Source organism: Arachis ipaensis, chromosome B09 (genome assembly GCF_000816755.2).
Source record: "Arachis ipaensis cultivar K30076 chromosome B09, Araip1.1, whole genome shotgun sequence".
NCBI lineage: Eukaryota > Viridiplantae > Streptophyta > Magnoliopsida > Fabales > Fabaceae > Arachis > Arachis ipaensis.
Genome location: NC_029793.2, coordinates 43,367,331 through 43,388,361, shown reverse-complemented (window position 1 = coordinate 43,388,361; position 21,031 = coordinate 43,367,331). Strand labels below are relative to the sequence as shown.

Sequence of the window (21,031 nt, the reverse complement as noted above, 5' to 3'; positions counted from 1 at the left end):
TTCTGGTGGCTGTATTGAGCCTTCTATAGTCAATACACATGTGCCACCCTGTAACTGTTCTTGTAGGAACCAGTTCATTTTTTTCATTATGAACCACTGTCATGCCTCCCTTTTTAGGGACAACTTGGACAGGGCTCACCCAGGGGCTATCAGAAATAGGATAAATAATCCCAGCCTCGAGTAACTTGGTGACCTCTTTCTGCACCACTTCCTTCATGGCTGGATTTAGCCGCCTCTGTGGTTGAACCACTGGCTTAGCATCATCCTCCAATAGGATCTTGTGCATGCATCTTGCTGGGCTGATGCCCTTAAGGTCACTTATGGACCACCCAAGAGTTGTCTTGTGTGTCCTTAGCACTTGAAGTAGCACTTCCTCTTCCAGGGGATTTAAAGCAGAGCTTATGATTACCGGAAAAGTGTCACCTTCTCCCAGAAATGCATATTTCAGGGATGGTGGTAATGGTTTGAGCTCGGGTTTAGGAGGTTTTTCCTCTTCCTGAGGAAGTTTCAGAGGCTCTTTCAATTCCTCTGAATCTTCCAGATCAGGCTGAACATCTTTAAAAATGTCCTCTAGCTCTGATTCGAGACTCTCAGTCATATTGACCTCTTCCACTAGGGAGTCAATAATATCAACGCTCAGGAAGTCGTCTAATGTGTCTGGATGTTGCACAGCTTTGACAACATTCAACTTAAACTCATCCTCATTGACTCTCAGGGTTATCTCCCCTTTTTGGACGTCAATGAGGGTTCGTCCAGTTGCTAGGAATGGTCTTCCTAGAATGAGAGTTGCATTCTTGTGCTCCTCCATTTCCAGCACTACAAAGTCAGTAGGGAAGGCAAATGGCCCAACCTTGACAATCATGTCCGCAATTATGCCTGATGGGTATTTAATGGAGCCATCAGCAAGTTGAAGACAGATCCGGGTTGGTTTGACCTCTTCAGTCAAGCCAAGCTTTCTGAAAGTGGATGCAGGGATCAGGTTGATGCTTGCCCCAAGATCACATAAAGCTGTCTTGGTGCAATTACCCTCTAATATGCATGGTATCATAAAGCTCCCAGGATGTTTAAGCTTTTCTGGGAAGCTTTTCAGAATGACTGCACTGCATTCTTAGTGAGGAGAACTCTTTCAGTTTCTCTCCAATCCTTCTTATGACTCAAGATATCTTTCATGAACTTGGCATAAGAGGGTATTTTCTCAAGTGCCTCTGCAAACAGAATCTTTATTTCAAGAATCCTGAGATAGTCTGCAAAGCGAGCAAATTGCTTATCCTGCTCCTCTTGGCGGAGTTTTTGAGGATAAGGTATCTTGGCTTTGTACTCCTCAACCTTGGTTGCTGAAGGTTTATTTCCTACAGAAGTGGTTGGAAAAGCCTTTTTAGAGGGGTTGTTATCAGCACTTGTGTGTGTCTGATCCCTCACTGGCATTTGAATGCCAGGGTTAGAAGCTGGATTGGCGTTGGACGCCAACTCTTTACTTGTTCCTGGCGTTTGAACGCCAGAACTAAGCTTCTATTGGGCGTTTGACGCCAAATCCCTGCCTGTTTCTGGCGTTTGAACGCCAGAGTTATTCCTCTTTGGGCTCTTACTGTCCTCAGAGGGATTTTGAATAGCAGTTTGTTCATTTCTTGGCTTCCTGCTTCCTTGAAGTGAGGTATTTAATATTTTCCCACTTCTTAATTGAACTGCTTGGCACTCTTCTGTTATTTGTTTTGATAACTGCTGTTCTGTTTGCTTCAACTGTACTTCCATATTCAGATTAGCCATTCTTGTGTCTTGTAGTATCTCCTTGAATTCGGCCAGCTGTTTTATTAGAAAGTCCAATTGCTGATTGAATTCAGTAATTTGTTCTGCAGGACTGAGTTCAGCAGTTACTGTTTTAGCCTCTTCTTTCCTGGAAGATTCACTGCTTAGGTACAGATGCTGATTTCTGGAAACTGTATCAATAAGCTCTTGAGCCTCTTCAATTGTCTTTCTCATGTGTATAGATCCACCAGCTGGGTGGTCTAGAGAAATCTGAGCTTTCTCTGTAAGCCCGTAATAGAAGATGTCTAACTGCACCCATTCTGAAAACATTTCTGAGGGGTATTTTCTTAGCATCTCTCTGTATCTCTCCCAGGCATCATAAAGAGATTCATTATCTCCTTGTTTAAAGCCTTGGATGTCCAGCCTTAGCTGTGTCATCCATTTTGGAGGGAAGTATTGATTCAGAAATTTTTCTGACAACTGTTTCCATGTCCTTATGCTAGCCTTAGGTTGGTTATTTAACCACCTCTTAGCTTGGTCTTTTACAGCAAATAGAAACAGTAATAATCTGTAGACATCCTGATCTACTTCCTTATCATGTACTGTGTCAGCAATTTATAAAAATTGTGCCAGAAACTCTGTAGGTTCTTCCTGTGGAAGACCAAAATACTGGCAACTTTGTTGCACCATGATAATGAGCTGAGGATTCAACTCAAAGCTACTGGAAGATTTGAGATTAGAAAAGATAAGATAAGCTAGGTAAGAGAAGATAAGGAATTTAAATTAAAAAGTTTTGAAATTTAAATTTGAAATTTGAAAATTAAATTTTGAAATTTGAAATTTGAAATTTGAAATTTTGAAAATTGAAATTTGAAAATTGAAATTTGAAATTTGAAATTTGAAAATTGAATTTTGAATTTTCAAAAAAGTCAATAATATAAGATAAGAATTTGAAAGAGATTTAAATTTTGAAATGATTTGATTTTTATGTTTGAAAATTAAATTTTGAATTTTAAATTTTAAAATTTGAATTTTGAAATTTTGAAAGTTGAAATTTGAAATTTGAAATAAGATAAGATAAAAATTTGAAAAAGATATGATTTTTTTTGAAAAAAATTTGAATTTTAAAATTTTTAAAACTAAGATAAGATAAAATAGAATTTTAAAATAAAAATCTGAATTTTTTTTGAAAAAATTTCGAAATATTAGCTCAAAAATAGTTAGAGAAGATATTTTTTTGATTTTTGAATTTTATGATGAAAAAGAAAAACACACAAAAGACACATAACTTAAAATTTTTAGATCTAAGGCTCCTTGTTTTCGAAAATTTTGGAGCGAAAACACCAAGGAACACCAAACTTAAAAATTTTAAGATCAAAATACAAGGAAGACTCAAGAACACTTTGAACACTCACAAGAACAACAAGAACATGAAGAAAGAAAACCAAACTTAAAATTTTTAGAAAACCAAAATAAAATTTTCGAAAACCAAAGAAAAATTAACAAGAAAACAACAAACTTAAAAATTGACACAAGATTAAATCAAAGAAAGATTATTTTTGAAAAGATTTTAGAAAGAGATAGCCAATTACCATGAACATAAACACAACGCTCTAGCCAATTGAGTTATAAATTTAAAGTGTTTTTAAAAAAAAGTATTTAATATATAAAAATTTTTATATTTTGGATACTAATAATTTGAAAATGCACAAGAAAAACGAGAAAAATCACAAAACAAGAAAAACTAAAGATCAAACAAGGAAAATAAACAAGAACAACTTGAAGATTAAGAAAGAACAATGAACACAAATTTGAAAATTTAAAAGACAAAGAAAGGCATGCAATTGGCACCAAACTTAAAATATGACACTAAACTCATAGAAAAACTAAAAACTAATAAAGAAAAATAATATTTTTGAAAAATTTTTGAAAAGAATATAAAAGACTCTGACCCAAAAGACAAAATTTTCCTAATCTAAGCAACAAGATAAACCGTTAGTTGTTCAAACTCGAACAATCCCCGGCAACGGCGCCAAAAACTTGGTGTGCGAATTGTGAATCACACTTTTCACAACTCGTACCACTAACCAGCAAGTGCACTGGGTCGTCCAAGTAATACCTTACGTGAGTAAGAGTCGATCCCACGGAGATTGTTGGTTTGAAGTAATCTATGGTTATCTTGTAAATCTTTGTCAGGAAATCAATTATAATTATCAGTATGAATTGCAAAGAATAAAAGAGCATGGATTAAATACTTGTTCTGCAGTAATGGAGAATATGTTGGAGTTTTGGAGATGCTTTGTCTTCTGAATCTCTGCTTTCTCCCTGTCTTCTTCTTCACGCACGCAAGGTTCATCCTATGGCAAGCTATGTGTTGGTGGATCACCGTTGTCAATGGCTACCATCCGTCCTCTCAGTGAAAAAGGTCCAGGTGTGCTATCACCGCACGGCTAATCATCTGTCGGTTCCCACTCATGCTGGAATAGGATCCATTGATCCTTTTGCGTCTGTCACTACGCCCAGCCCTTGTGAGTTTGAAGCTCGTCACAGTCATTCAATCCCTGAATCCTACTCGGAATACCACAGACAAGGTTTAGACTTTCCAGATTCTCAAGAATGCTGCCAATGGATTCTAGCTTATACCACGAAGATTCTGATTAAGGAATCCAAGAGATATTCATTCAATCAAAGATAGAACGGAGGTGGTTGTCAGGCATGTGTTCATAGGTTGAGGATGATGATGAGTGTCACGGATCATCACATCCATCATATTGAAGTGCGAATAAACATCTTAGATAGAAACAAGCGTGTTTGAATAGAAAACAGAAATAGTTGCATTAATTCATCGAAACACAGCAGAGCTCCTCACCCCAACAATGGAGTTTAGAGACTCATGCCGTGAAAGAGTACAAAGTTTAGATCTAAAATGTCATGAGTTACAAAATAAATCTCTAAAAGTTGTTTAAATACTAAACTAGTAACCTAGGTTTACAGAAAATGAATAAACTAAGATAGATGGTGCAGAAATCCACTTCTGGGGCCCACTTGGTGTGTGCTGGGGCTGAGACTTAAGCTTTACACGTGCCTGGGCTGTTTCTAGAGTTAAACGCCAGGTTGTAACCTGTTTTGGGCGTTCAACTCCAACTTGTAACCTGTTTCTGGCGTTTAACGCCAGACTACAACATGGAACTGGCGTTGAACGCCAGTTTACATCATCTATCCTTGAGCAAAGTATGGACTATTATATATTGCTGGAAAACCCTGGATGGCTACTTTCCAACGCAATTGAGAGCGCGCCAATTGGACTCTTGTAGCTCCAGAAAATCCATTCCGAGTGCAGGGAGGTCAGAATCCAACAACATCAGCAGTCCTTTTTCAGCCTGAATCAGATTTTTGCTCAGCTCCCTCAATTTCAGCCAGAAAAATACCTGAAATTACAGAAAAACACACAAACTCATAGTAAAGTCCAAAATTGTAATTTTTATTTAAAAACTAATATAAATATAATAAAAACTAACTAAATTACATTGAAAACATACTAAAAATAATGCCAAAAAGCGTATAAATTATCCGCTCATCACAGAGAACTTAGCCTAAGGATGCAATAAACCATGAAAAGGGGGAGGATCAAAGAATAAGGATCTCATAGGATGCAACCAAGCAAGTTTTCAAAAGCATGATAAGGACTTGGAAACCAGTAAAGGAATGAACCTAAGTTGCTATGCATGAAACCCCATAAACCAAGAGCTTTACTTCTATAATAAGAACTTGTTCCTCTTGTTCTTTCATTCATCATTCTTATGTTTCAGTACATGCTTAGGGACAACCAAGCTTTAAGTTTGGTGTTGTGATGCCAGGGCATTTTGGCCAGTTTCACTGACCTTTCTTTTACTGTTTTACGGTAGTTTCATGCATTTTCTTAAGCAAATAAGCAAGTTTTGGGTAGATATTCACTTACATCTTGATTCAAGCAAACATTGTGAACTTTACATGATTTCATGAGAATTATGCATGAATTTAATGACAAATTGGATAATGCATGATCTCATGACTTGGAATAGAGCTTTGATGCACTTTAATTGCTTGCTTTCAGGACAGAGGAAGCAAGGAAGAACCACGTTAGTCTAATTAACGTGACCACTAATGTGGAATGGGAGCTAGCTTGCAACGTTAATGAGAAAAGTGATCGCCAATAACGCCTTCGAAAGCCATTATAGCCCACGTTAGTTGCCACGTTAATTACGTTAAAGTGGAAGCTAACGTGGAAGAGAAGTGAAGCTCCAACACGCTCTCAAAGAATAGGCATGTCCTCGTTAAAGGTCATGTTAGCTATACTAACGTGAACTCTAACGTGGGGAAAAGGGGCAATAAGCAACGTTATTGGAAAAGGTGAATGCCAATAACGTTTGCGAAGGACCAAGAGGCAGCGTTAGTGGTCACGTTAGTGCCACTAACGTTGAAGTTAACGTGAATCAATTTTGGCTTGGAACGTTAGTGAGAAAGGTGATCGTCACTAACGTTCTCAAACCCACACTTTCACTTAACGTTAACACCACTAACGTCCTAACTAACGTCCATACCTAACTCACACTTTCTCTGCAAGCAAAGCTGAGCCCACTGAAGATTGTAACTGCTTCAACTAAAGATCCAAAGGCCCATATCTAAGACTTGAAGAAGCCAACTAGAAGATCAGAAGAGTAGTATATATAGGAGTAGTTTTGAACTAGTAAAGCAGCTTTTGGTATTTTGCAGAACTACACTCTGTATATTTTACTTTCCCTGCACTTTCTAGTTTTAGTTTCAGAATGTACTTTTCATTTACGCTTTCCATTCCCAGAGCTATGAACAACTAAACCCCTTTCATTGGGTTAGGGAGCTCTGTTGTAATTTGATGGATCAATAATAGTTTTCATCATTCTTCTTCTTTCTTTTCTCTTTATTTTACTAGAAAGCTTTCAATCTTCATCCAATTGGGTAGTTGTCTTGGAAAAGAAGCTATTCATACTTGGATCTCTTCGAAACCTTGGAAGAGGAATGAAGAGATCATGCTAGAAATGCTTTCTCATGTTGGACCGAATTTGGGTTTGGATGGATATAGTGACATATAATCCTACTAACACTTTGATTTGGGAATACATGTGGTATAATCAGTGACCATACTTCATCTCTTCTCATGAGCAATTAGACCAAGGAATTGGCTATTGATCAAGATTTGAGAGATTGGGTTGCCAAGGAATTGGAATCCAATCACTTAAGATTGCCAAGGAGATCAATGAATGCATTGATTGAGGAAGAGATGAGAATGAACTTGATCCGGAGAATACAACATCTCCTGAGCCCAATGAATCCCCATTTCTGATCTTACCCATTCTTTTTACTTTCTGCCATTTACTTTTATGTTCACGTCCCCTAATCCCCATTTAAGATTCTGCAATTTACTTTCCGCCATTTACATTCTGCTCTTTATTTCCAGCATTTACACTTTCTGTTATTTACTTTCCCGCCATTTATGTTTCTGCAAACATCAACTCAATTTCTTTGTAGCTCAACTAGAACATTCCTCTGATTAAAGTTGCTTGACCAATCAATCCCTGTGGGATTCGACCTCACTCTATTGTGAGTTTTTACTTGACGACAATTCGGTATACTTGCCGAGGGAAATTTGTTGAGAGACAAGTTTCTGTGCATCATAATCAAATTATGACTACTTCTCAAATCTTCTCATTTGTTCATCTTTACATCGCCAGGAACATAGTTGCATCGTCACCCATCGTAGCCATCGCGAGGTAAGTGAGTTGCTGCCGTACCTTCATCTTTATAGCCAGTGTTCTCATCTCCTCATCTTCTCCTACGCAGGACAAGCATCAAAGACCCCAGCTGCAGCCTCTGCCTATTGTCGTTGCTAGGTCTACCACCACCTTGTCATCGACGTAGCTTCCGTGACTTAGGTTAGTTAGTCTGATCAAAATTTGTGTCCTGATTGGATATTCTAAACTGGTTTTGATAATGTTGCGTGGTTACCTTCCTTTGGTTTTTCTTCTTTTTATTAGATTGTTTAATGGGGATTACGTCAGTTGTCTGATTAATCTTGCTTTGATGTTTTTGAACCTTTTATTATATATGCATAAATCTTCCTCCAATTTTAGGTATATTTTTCTGTTTCTATTTATTTTCAATTTTGAGACTTAGATGCAATGTGGGTAGACTTGGAATTAATCATGCAATTTGTTTTGGCTTAATATATTTGATTTGAGGTATTGATTTTAATGGAATAAAGTGAAGTACCAGATTTGTGTTAAAACTAAAATGTGTTGTTGTTAACCATAACTTTCTCATCTTTCTTACTACTATTTAGTATTTGGATAAATAACCTGCACCTTACTCGATGGGATCATTGGCACTGCTGCCGGCGGCAAGATTGACTGGATGATTCCTTCACTTCTCAGTTGGAGCTCAGGGGAGAAAAGAAAGGGGCTGGAAATTGAAACAGGATTTGAGTTAGGGTTTCATTTTAAAATTAGGGATAATTTTATAATTTCAAATATTTTTGTCTCAATTTCTATATAAAACCAAACAGGATACTGAGACATAACTCAGTCCTATACACTTTTACACCAAACATAATACTGAGACTTATTTGAGTTATTTCAGTCTCAGTCTTACTCATTCAATCTCAGTCTCAATCTCAATCTTTTTTCCAAATGCTACCATAGTACCCATTTAATGCCAACAACATAATCAAACTCAATTTTTTTTCAAATTATTTAAGACAAAGTTAGACTTCATAATAAAAATACCATCATTTATGAATCTTTTTTATAGTAGTTACATCACCAAATCCAATCAAGGATTTGAGAGTAAGCATCTAAAACCAAACAAACAAACAAAAAAACACCAATATATAATCACACATATCTAGTGGACATCTATTATGACAATAACCAAAGAAACAAATAAAATATGACATATATAATTACACATATCTAGTGGACATCTATCATGACAATAACTAAACAAACAAACAAAACATGAATATATAATCACACATATCTAGTGGTGGACATCTATCCTGATAATATTTTTAAGTGTGGCATCTTATATTGCTAAAATATCATGTTCACCGCTTACCTATTTTTCTTAAAGTACTATTTCTCTTCCATGATTTACAACAATAATTAAAACTAGAGGTATGGAGCATTTTAAGTAAAAAAAGACCCAACAAATGAAGAAACATGTCAATCCTTCAAATAAATTGGACAATGCAAAATAAAATTTCATGAGAGAATAATAGACATAAAAAGTATTGCATGTACACCTACAATTTAAGCTATATAATAGGAGAAAACAAACATAAACAGATACAGTGTACCACAAACAAGTAGCATACCAACCACTTAAAACTATAGGCAATGAACAATTTAATTAGAAAGAAAACATTAAAATATCTAAAGTGTATATTATAACACTCTACCACACAAAGCTTTACGTCTAGGTTGTAAACCAAAAGTGGTGAGGCACTACGACCTCTAAAAACAAAATATGTACTTATGTATATATGAAGAATAGTTTTAATTAGGAGCGTTGAAAAAAGGATAAACAAAACAAACAGAAACCACATCACACTCGAAACGTGAAGATTTTAAAGTATATATATATATAGCCCAAAATAAACCAAAAACATAAAATACAAATCCTGGTTCTCTAAAGTCAACCTCTAAGAGGGACAAAATACAAATTCTATACAAATGTGGATAATACTACATATATACATGTACAAATACAAAATTCAAAATCTCCAAAAGTAGATCTTCACTGCCAAAGAGTCTCTGGCACGTTCAGCGAAGTACCTCACGTCTTGCATCTGAAAAATAATAGAATATGTATGGAAAGAGAACTGGAGATTTTCAGTACGGTAATAGTGCCTAAATAGTTAAGATATAAGGTTTCGGGAAGCCAGAGGCATTTCTAAACTCTAACAACCCATACTCAAAATCATAGAGTTCTCACTATACCCGAATTATGGTAATTATATCTAAGGATTCTAGTCTAACTCTTCCTTTTCCATTATATGCAAACCTCCTTATCACCAATTGGACAACCCTCAACGTCACCTCTGCCAACATGAGGGATCTCTCAAAAACAGACACATACAATACAAACAAGAAAAATATAGATATGGATAGCAGATACAACAATTAGATCAAGTAGTAGTTAATTACAGTTAATCAAATAGGCAAGCCAAAACAAATGCATACTTAAACAAAACATACAAGTGCATAGGATGCATGTCTGCCCTATGGCTGATGAGTCTCGTCTATCAGTTATATAGCCAAACCCGACATGTTTAGTGGCCAACCCTGGACAGGAACATTACAATAGGAGCAAGTGGGACAAAACCGTAACCCTTGTATTTTATCTGCGTAACCTGGAACAAGGGGGACAACCTCAACCCTTGCCTCTTACCCAGGCGGTGTTAAAATTCTTAACCTAGAGCAAGTGTAACAAAACTCAACCCTTGAATCTTACCTTGCGTCTCAAACCATTATCCGGAGTAAGTGGACAACGCCACTCTATCTTACCCGGTATCTCAACTTTTACCTGGAATAAGTGGATAATGCCACTTACCCGGTGTCTCAACTTTTACCCGGAGCAAGTGGATAATGCCACTGCATCTTACCCGGTCACATATCTCAATTAGATTTCATTTCATTTCCAAATCCATTTCCAATTCATTCAAAAATCATAATTAAGATAAATCATCATCATCCACCATTCTTATAGCCAACCTCGTCATCCTCAATTCTTTTTTAATCATCATCATTCCTTTTTATCACACCTCTCATCAACCCATCATAATCCTTAACACTCTAATCTATACTCTTATTCAACTTCATCAATTTTACTTGATAATCATGCTTACACTTATTCTCAAGCCTAAAACAAGTTATCGGACCTTAAACAGGGGTTATGAAAGTTTGAAAATTTAGGAAAATGGTTAAAAACTCAAAAAATAAATACAACTTTAGCAAAACAAAGTGGTCATGCATATGCATGCCACCGGCGTACGCATGAGTTCAAAAGTTGCAAAGGTCACGTACATGAACCACCTTCACGTATGCGAGAGTATGGACAGCACCATGGACTTGCGTATGCATGACATTCCCCACGTACGCATGAATGTGAATTTCTCCAAAAAAAGCTGTTAAGTTCAGAAAACCAGTTTTTCACACCAAACTTTAAATACACATAACCTTTTCGTTAAAAATAATTTACAGTCCGTTCTTCGAATGTCTTAAATTTCACAGATCCAATTTTTATTTAAGACAAGTTTCACAAGATTTTGGGGTCTAGAAGCCAAGTTATTGCCCACCGAAGTTGGTCAAACATAAGTTTTTACGAAAAGTTCAAATCCTCTAATTTTCCAAAATTCTCAATCCAAAACCAAACCAATCCCACCTAATTCAATACCAAAACTTCTACACATTATTACATACTCTTTATTCATTTTACAACCAATCCAACAACTAAATCCTTCAATTCATTCAATAATTTTCACTTACAAATCCAACGATTCCCACTATTATCATCAATCATTATCAACAATAATAATTAACATACATTCCACCGCATCAGAAATCATCATTAATCACATTTTATCCATATACTAAATCAAATCTTTATTCAAACCTCTAATTCATTTCACCATTCAAAATCCAATCACAATTCATATATTAACGACTAATTTCAATGCCATCATCACAATCACACTCATACAATTCACCACATACATTCAATCAATCAAGCATATAATTCAGACATATCTTAATGGCCGCTAGCCTAAGTTTTACGCAACATTATATATTAACTACAAGAAACTGAAATCATACCTTGTCCAATTTCTCTCCAAGCTCAAAACACCTTAAAACCCTCCTAATGGTAATCAGTGACTAAGAGAAGGGGGGGTTGAATCTTAGCCCATCTTTTTGCTAAATATTACTTTCTGCCTTTTAAGATAGCTTCAGGAGATATTTCTACTTTTTGTCTCATAACAAGTCAAGAGACATTTTCTTTTTGTCTCGTAACCGGTTAGGAGATATTTTTCAATTTTGTCTCCTACGCAATAGAATCAGAAATGGAGTAAATGAGAAAGAGAGAATCACACCCAGAAGTATCCTGGTTCAGCTGCTAAGTGCAATGCAGCCTACATCTAGTCTCCATCACAACAATGACGGAATTTCACTATAATCAACAAATTACGTACACCAATTCTTCCATAGGAACTACCCATTCCTATCCGGGACAAGTCTAGAATCTATCCCCAAAACTGAACTTGACTTGGTCACCTACCAAACTTTCAACTGCAAAGTGCTAACCCAACTTGCAAGGGAACAAGTCCAGATTCTACCCCAACCTGAACTTGATTAGACCTCAATCTAGCTTTCAACCGCAAAGTGCTAACCTAACTTGCAATGGGATCCCCTCAGGATCATGACAACAAAACAGAAATACATACAAAGAATTTCTGAGATAATAATGGCTTTTTCTTTAATTCTCTGGCTTTTCTTTAACTCTCTGCCTTTTTCCACTCATTGGCTTTTTCTTACAAAACCTCACATTTTTCCTTTTACCAATGAAACACAGACAGACTCACTGAGAAAAAGAAATATTTAATGAAAGCCATGAAGGAGAAGAATAAATAGCTCAAAGAGTTATGGGAACCCAAACGTGTGCTCTCACTCCTTGTCTCAAGCCTTAGCCGTTCACCCTTATTATAGATGGGGAAGCTTCCAAGGTTGAAATGATTCAACCGAGCCAACTTCTTCTTCTTCAACACCAAACCAGTTCTGACAGAGAGAAGAGAGAGGGAACCAAAAGCTAAACCAACATGCAATTACCTCTCTCTCATCCCTTTTCTTCAAGCTTCATCAATCTGAGCCTTCCATCTTGACTTGGTCCCCAAGAAGGATTCCTGACCCTTGATGAACACTTGATCTATGACAGCTCCTCCTGCTCCACTTTTGCTTCCTCCTTCACGTAGCCTCTCTAGCTACCTTTTGTGATGGGTGAACAAAAAGTAGAGTCGAGCCATGCCTCAGGGATCTTCTTCTCTGACTAAAATGGATTGCTTCCATTTCTAGGTATAGAGATCTTGAGACTTCCTCACCACATCTTACCTATTGTGGTAAAGATCTCAGCCACACCATGCCTTGGATCTTCTTTTTGCAAGGGTCATCATCACCTTGGCCTCTTGCTTGCATCTAGCTTCTCTGCTTCTACCTCTGATAACTTCTTCCATTTTCTTTCACTGATGAAAGTGACAATCTGAAACCAAGAGAGAGAAGAGAGAGACGAAAGAAAATCTTTCAATGAGAGTAAAGAAGGAGATTAAAATGAGTTAATTATCCATTTCTTTCCCCCATGCTTTATAACGTGTGAAATTAATTAATTCCATCAAATCAATTTCAACTTTCTCTTTCCTGTTTCCAAGGATTAAAACTAGTTAATTGAATTTGAAATCCATCACCCATTGAGAAAGGCATCTGTGGAAGGCATGCTTTTAATTCAATTAAAATTTGGATTCCATTCCAGAGGGGAGTGGGTATCCGAACCATGCTTCATCAAAATTAGACTCCTTTGTATTGTGATTGTTGTATGGTTTCCTTGGGTCATTTCCTTCTTTATTTATTTTATCAATATGGGCTTTTGATTTGGGCTTATATTCATTTCAAATTTCAGCCACTTTATGTTTGAATTGATTTTTGCACAAAGCTAAAGTAATTCTTTGGCCAAAGTGGGCTGTTCTATCTTTTTGGCCCAATAGGAAATTAAATTGTTTGCCTGCACATTTGAACATAAATCATCAAACAACCTATTGAAAATTATTAAATAAAATATTTAATAATAATTTTAATAATTTCTTAATTTACATTTTAATAATGTTTGATCATCATTTCAGTTTGCCAAACTCAACAATCTCCCCCTTGATGACAAAAATTATTAAACTAAATTGAAAGAGTAATTAGGATGGATAACTTCCCTTTGATGATTTGCCAAAATCTCTCCTTTTCTTTTGTTCAATGTGCTCCCCCTTAATCTGTGCCTGATTAACAAAATATTCAAGAAAGACATCACCTGTATACAAGCTCTAAAGAGTTCCAGGAAGATAAAGATTTCAAAACATGGAACCTTTAAGACCGAGCCATTATTTTCACAATATGATCCAGACCGCACATATATGTATATTTGAGCAAATAAATTTTTCAAAATATAATCAGAGCTCAAGTTTAAATTCTCTAACACAAAGTGCTCAAAACAATGAGCCAAAACAGAGCACAAAGCATAGCACAAATATTAAACAGAGCACAAATATGAAACAGAATGCTCATGTTCAAACAAAATGCTCATGTCCAAACAGGACAGCAAAGAAATAGCTTCAATTCAGCAATTCAGCCCTTCTTTCATTTTTCTCCCCCTTTTGTCATCAAGGAGGGACACATCATATGTTAAAAATTTGCAAGACTCTTATCAATTCACAAAAAATCATCAGCCCTCCTTGAAACAAGCATGAATCAGAGCTAAACCAAAAGTTAATTAAATACTATTTATTCACAAGCTCAAATTCTAAGCTATAAACAATATTCACAACTAGATCAAATAGTAGATTTTTCAACATAAATTTAAATAATAAATAGTAGTAAATTCAAGTTATAAACAGCAAGTTCAAACATCATCATAGATAAAAACAAACAGCAACAATAGCAGCTTCAAACATTATCATCATAGATAAAAACAAACAGCAGCCTTTCAATTCACTTTTCTTTCTCCCCCTGCATGGAAAAATAGTTCACCATATATGCAAAAAGTGTAGAGCATGTAAAAAAGTAAAAGCCAGGTTACAGTCACCCAACAGAGTTCAACAACTGAAATCCAAAAATAAAACAAAAATAATGATAAACCAATGTTTCAGAAACAATTTTTCAGCAACAACATCATGGAGCAGCCTAAAAAAACTCAGATACCAAAACAAAACAAAAACTATAATAAGTATAAGCAATATTCACAATCAGACCAATATGCATACACATAGCTGCGTGAAATAATAGTGTAAAACAATGAAAATTGCAGCCAGTCTCAAGCATCATAAATTCAACTTGTTTCACTATAACTATTTCAATTTATTTTCACACAATGCTTGCTCCCCCTGTTGTTATCGAGAATGGTAATTCTGCACACAAAAACAGTTTAATATGCAATCCACAAGTGCAAAACATGTATAAGTGTTAGTGTCAACAAAAGTTGTAAAATATATCATCAAAAAAATAGATTATAAGAAAACAGCTGCATCAAGTTGGACTAGACATCAGATCCCTCATCCTCGATTGCAAGAGGATCTTTCTCTTCTTTCAAAATTGTGTCCTTGGCTGCCTTTGTGCCCTTTTTCTGAGATTTCTTTACAGCACCACTACCCATAAGATATAAAATTTTGTCTTTGATTTCATTACTCAGATTGACACCAAAATACTCAAAAATGCAAGGTAAAAATATTCTATATGTAAAGAAAAATGGGAGTAGTAGAGAAGATGAAAAGTTATCATAATAACTGCTTTAAATGTTCAAAAATCCTTTGAAAGCATAGACCAATTCAATAAAATGAAATTCAAAGAACTTTGAATTTTAAAAACAATACAGGCAGTTTTGAAATGACAAGTCAAATAAAAGAATGAAAAGATTTTGAAACTGATTTGACTTGAAAAATGATGAATGCAAATACTCTTCTTTTTGGTGTATGTGATCAAAACAATAAATGAGACCCACTACATAAAACAAAACAACTTTCTTTTGGGCTTAGTGGTGGTTTTAAGGAAACACATTTGACCACCAAAGATTTAGTTCAGATCCAAATTCATTTAAAATTATCAACACATAGTCTAAACTTCATGGAACCTAGAGGGAGTCATTATCTGCCCAGTTTTGTCTCCTGTAACTTGAGAGACAAAAACAACCAGAAAAATCTTTAAGCATATTTAATTAAAAGAACTCAACAACGAACAGTCCCCAGAGTGGTTCTCAATTTCACAAATTGAATGTCAATTGTTCCCTTTAGCACATGTTCTTTTATGGAATGAAATCTTACTTTAATGTGCTTAGTTCTTGAGTGTAAAACATGATTTTTTTTTAAAAAAAAGGATTTATTGCACTCAAGTTGTCACAAAACATAGGGATACTATTGACTTGCAATTCGTAATGTGCAAGATGTATTTTAAACCAAGTCAATTGAGAACAAGAGGAAGTTGAGATATATATTCGGCCTCAGCCGTTGACAGAGTAACAGTAGCTTGTTTCTTGCTTGTCCACACATGGATTTTCCAAGACAACAACAAATTTCTGAAATGCTGCTCCTATTCACACGATCTCAGCGAGATCTTAAAATGGACCAGTTCTTCCTCCTTTGCTTTTATTCAAGAAGGATCTTCAATTATTTTTTTCATTTTGGGAGTTCCATTTCTGATGCAAGAGCGAAGTTATTGAATTTGCCTCTCCTTCTTCTTGAGAATCTTGTGGTAACTCCATGAGAGGGATCTCCAATGATGAATTCATGTGGATAGTTCTTTAAGAACTTCTATTCTCTTGGCTTTTGTGAGGTGATCTCAGGTTGAGTATGATCATGAACAGTTCCATTGAGATTTCAGAAATCTCTGGGACAGTAAGAGATAAAATAGAATCGTCTCCTAGATTCTGGTTTGCAAAATTGTGAACAGCATCTTCCATTGAAGGTTCAGATTTGTCTTTTCCTTGAATTCTATCTGAATTTTGTGCAATCTTAGTTCCTGCATCAATTTTCTCAACAACACTTGAAATAGAGTTAGAATCATAAGAAAATGATATGTATGAACTCCCCAATTATTCCATGTTTCTTGATGCAAACTTTATAAGCTTTAGTAGTGGTTGAATATCCAACAAAGATACCTTCATAAGATTTTTGGATCAAATTTTTTAAAAATATCTTTAGTGTTTAACACAAAGTATTTGCATCCAAAAGTATGAAAGTACTTAAGATTGGGTGGTACTCCTTTTCAAAGCTCATATGGTATTTTCTTTAAAACTTTTCTAATGATGATTTGGTTCAAAATATGGCTTAAGTCCAAAAGAATTTTGGAATTTTATTTTCACCAAAACATAGCCCTAGTCGTTTCTTGAAGGGCTCTATTTCTCCTTTCAACAACTCTATTTTATTGAGGTAGTCTAGGATATAAAAAAATATATGAAATACCAAATTCATCAAAGTGTTGTTTTCCAAACTCATTTTCATCATCACTTCGTAAAAAAACAATTTTTAAAAAAATTTCATTTTGAATCATTTTGCATAGAGTTAAAAAAGCAAGAAAGACATCATTCTTATGAGCTAAGAAAAAGAATCCATCCAAACTTAGTATAGTCATCAAATACCACTAAGCTATAATACTTACCACCAAGACTTTGAGTGTAACACCCTAACTACCAAAGCTCACGCTTCCGGCTGCGCAACTCTGATAGCTCGGATATTACGACGACTTTTATACTATTTAATACTAAAATATGAGCCTGTTTAAAACTTAAACCGTGAAACCGCTCCCAAAAATACTTTCGTTCGATGACGTACATTCACAGAATATCATACAACTTTCCCAACTAAACCGTTCCACAATCCTTTTCAACAGCCCAAAATCCAAAATCAGTTCAAGGCAAGCCAAATCCAACAACCATTTAAATTCCATATTCCAAGAAAACCGTTTCAAAAATCAAATCATTATCAGCCGAATAAACTCATTTCTAAAGTTTCAAAGTTTCTCATTCCTTTTCAACAGCTCAAAACCAGAAATCAATTCAAAAGCAAGCTAAATCCAACAGTCGCCTCAATGGCATACCTCAAGGAAACCATTTCAAAAATCAACTCAATATCAACCGATTTAACTCATTTATAAAGCTTTAAAGAATCGGTTCAGTAATAAATCATTTATCAAAACCAGAGCAATTAAAACAACCCAGGCTGGATTTCAAGAGCATTCTATCTTTCACATCATCAAAATAATTGACTCAATTCAAACCAATCCTCAACGGATTAAACTCATTTCAAATATTTAAAGAATCAACTTCAAACATTACATTTCACAAGCCACACAACAATTCAGCCAAACCAACATCCATAGTCATTCGAGTCAATCAATTGATACATAAGGCAGATACAATCACCAAGTACACAATATCTCACATCAGTACCCATATGTAATAATTCCAATAATAAACTATAGTTTTTGGAAAGCGCCCCTACCTCGGCAAGCAAAACTTAACCCAAGCGTGTCAACTGAACTCTTTTCGCTCTGCCCGAAATCACCGACAATCAGAACCCGACTCGGCTTGCTCTCTCGAAAGCAGAAACCGCTACAAGCGGCATAAGCAAACCGGATTCTAACTCCTAAAACCATTAACATCGCAAATACTTTATTACACGGAACAGAGCACTAACGCAGGGCTTTCGAAAATCAAAATACTCACTGAAATCACAAAACGAAGCAGTCGCAGCTCCCTATCAACCCGGCAGTGGCTCCGTCAGTAACCCCAAGTGACAATCGCGAGCAAAAACCCCGGTGACGGTAACTGTAACAACCACGCGGCGTTAACAACCTTTCCGAAATTCCAACAGAACAGAAACCAAACTCAAAGAACTTACCGGCAGTGGAACACGGTGGCAGCAGGGTCTCAAGTGGTAGAAACTCAGCCCGGAGCTCCGGCGGCCATGGCAGCAGATTTTGACGGCACGGCAGCAAGGGCGGGGAACCACCCACCATCATCGCGTCTCATCCTCTCCCGCTACTGACAAGGACAGCAACCACCATAGCAACCCGGCCTCAGCAGCGGCTTCCAACGGCAACAGCGGCGCGCTCAACCCAGAATCCGAATGGAGCACAGTAGGAGTGACGGCCATGAGTGACAGTGACGCGAGCTTCGATGGTGGCAGGAAGTGATGGCGGCTGAGCGCGGTGGCTACCCTCCTCACGGCGCGTCTCTCTCTCGCGCGACTGGCGACGGCGCAGCTAGGAGTGACGGTGTGACGAACAGAGGCGGCGGCACGGCGTGGACGCGGTGGTGATGAAGGCTGGAAGGTGGGGCGAGGCTGGACGGCGACCCAGCAGTGGCGGCTCCGTCTCGCGTGCCTTGGCTCGCGCTTTCTCTTCCGCCCGTGACTATGGTCCACGGCTTCCTCTCCTTCGACGGCAACACGACGGCGAGGCGAGACCCTGCGGCTCCGACGCGCCGCTTCTCTCCTCCTTCCCCCTGTCGCACACTATTCTCTCCTCTCTTCGTTCCTTTCTTTTCTTTCACAGAGGAGTGCTTGTGTTTCTGATAGGGAGTGGCGGCTGCAGCTAGGGTTGGCTTTAGGAAGAAGGGGAAAATGTGGATTCAATTAGGGTTAGGGCTAGTTTAGTAATTTCACATAAAAGTAGGGATATTATAGTAATTAGAAATAAATTCTAATCCATTAATAATAATGTATAAAAATACTATTTGCTCATCAATTTCATAAATTATTTTCAATAAAATGCCCAAATCAAAATAATTAGAAATAATATAATTAAACCCTTTATTTTTCTAAAGTAGTAGTATTAATATTTAAAATATTACTTATCTAATCCAAATCATATGAAATCCTTATTATTTCATAACTATCAGCCTTATACCTTAAATATAGAAAATAATCCAATAATTATAAAATTGGATAATAATCATAAATTATCTCAAGTTCAATAAATCAAAACTTGCCTTAATTATCTTTAATAAAATGATTTCTGAAATTAAGGCTGTAAATAACTATATGATTTTAAACTTGATCATAAAAAGACTTTTCAAAGGTTCTGGGTCTTACATTCTACCCACCTTATAAAAATTTTCGCCCTCGAAAATTGATACAGAATGAAAGTAATTCCATAATAGTTCACCCTTGAACACATTTAAAGAAGAAGCAAAAGTATCTCAAAATATAATCATATATATGATTTTCAAATACTTTGATTATCATAAGCATAAGGATGCAAAGGTAGGAGTGTAACTGCCAGGCAAACGTTACAAGATAGGCTCAATGCAAAAGATAACATGAGTCAATCATGTGATAGTAGGGCAAGGCATCAAAGGCTAGAAAACAGGATGGAGTTAAAACGACGTGCTCAACATCCGCACACTAATCTCACACCAACCTCAAAGCTTTAACTTTCCAACTCCATCAAGCACTTTACAAACCGCAAATTTGATCACAAGCCTGACAACCACAAACCCGTTTGCAAGGAACAAAATGCTCACAACTCATAACGTTGCACACCTACCGCTTCAACTTCCGCATACACGTATAACGTCTTAAGGCTTGCAGCAGCGATGCCCAGGTGCGGCGGCGACGGCGCACGACAGCGCCCCTTCCTCCTCTTTCCTCGCGCCAGCTTCGACAGATTGACAGTGGCGGAGGCGGCGCGAGTCCTCTCTCTTCTTCGCGATTTATGGCATCGGGGAGGGCGGCTTCTGCGGTGGCGCCAGGGAGTGACGGCAGTGCGCGAAGCTTCTCCAACGACGGTAACAACGCGACGGCGCGGTGGCGCGGCGACGGCAACACGATGAGCTTCCTTCCGCCTCTCCTCTGCCGCAACTCAGTCTCCATCTCCCTCTCTGCCTCAGTTTCTCTCTTTCATGGAAATCAAGGAGAATTGCGTGTATTGCCGCTGCTGTTAGAAGGGAAGGCTGCAGCAGCTGTGGGGAAACCGGGTCGGGTTAGGGTTTTTAGGGTTAGGGTTTCATTTCAAAAATTAGGGTTATGAGCATTTTAGTAATTGCAAATGAAATTGGGGATAATATAGTAATTGAAACCCAAATTAACTCCAACACTAATCATATAGGAAAATACTATTTGCTCATCAACTTTACAAATTATTTTCAATAAAATGCCCAAATCAAATAATTAGAGATGATATAGTTAAATCCTTTATTTTCCCAAAATAGCAGTATTACTATTTTAAAATATTAATTATTTAATCCAAACCATATGAAAACCCTTATTATTTCACAACTATCAACTTTATACTTTAAATATAGAAAATAATCCAATAATTATAAAATTGGATAATAATCATAAATTATCTCAAGTTCAATAAATCAAAACTTGCCTTAATTATCTTTAATAAAATGATTTCTGAAATTAAGGCTGTAAATAACTATATGATTTGAAACTTGATCATAAAAAGACTTTTCAAAGGTTCTGGGTCTTACA

The 21,031-nt window shown here is 36.6% G+C and overlaps 1 long non-coding RNA gene across 1 annotated transcript in view; it reads right to left on the bottom strand.

The window, feature by feature from the left end:
* Positions 2,371-21,031, bottom strand: part of LOC110266722 — a 23,305-nt gene continuing 4,644 nt past the window's right edge. Inside the window, exons 2-3 of the long non-coding RNA XR_002354223.1 lie at positions 10,369-10,380; positions 2,371-2,381 (exon numbers count right to left, since the gene is read on the bottom strand). This is a non-coding gene — a long non-coding RNA (uncharacterized LOC110266722). The remainder of the gene's footprint in view (positions 2,382-10,368; positions 10,381-21,031) is intronic.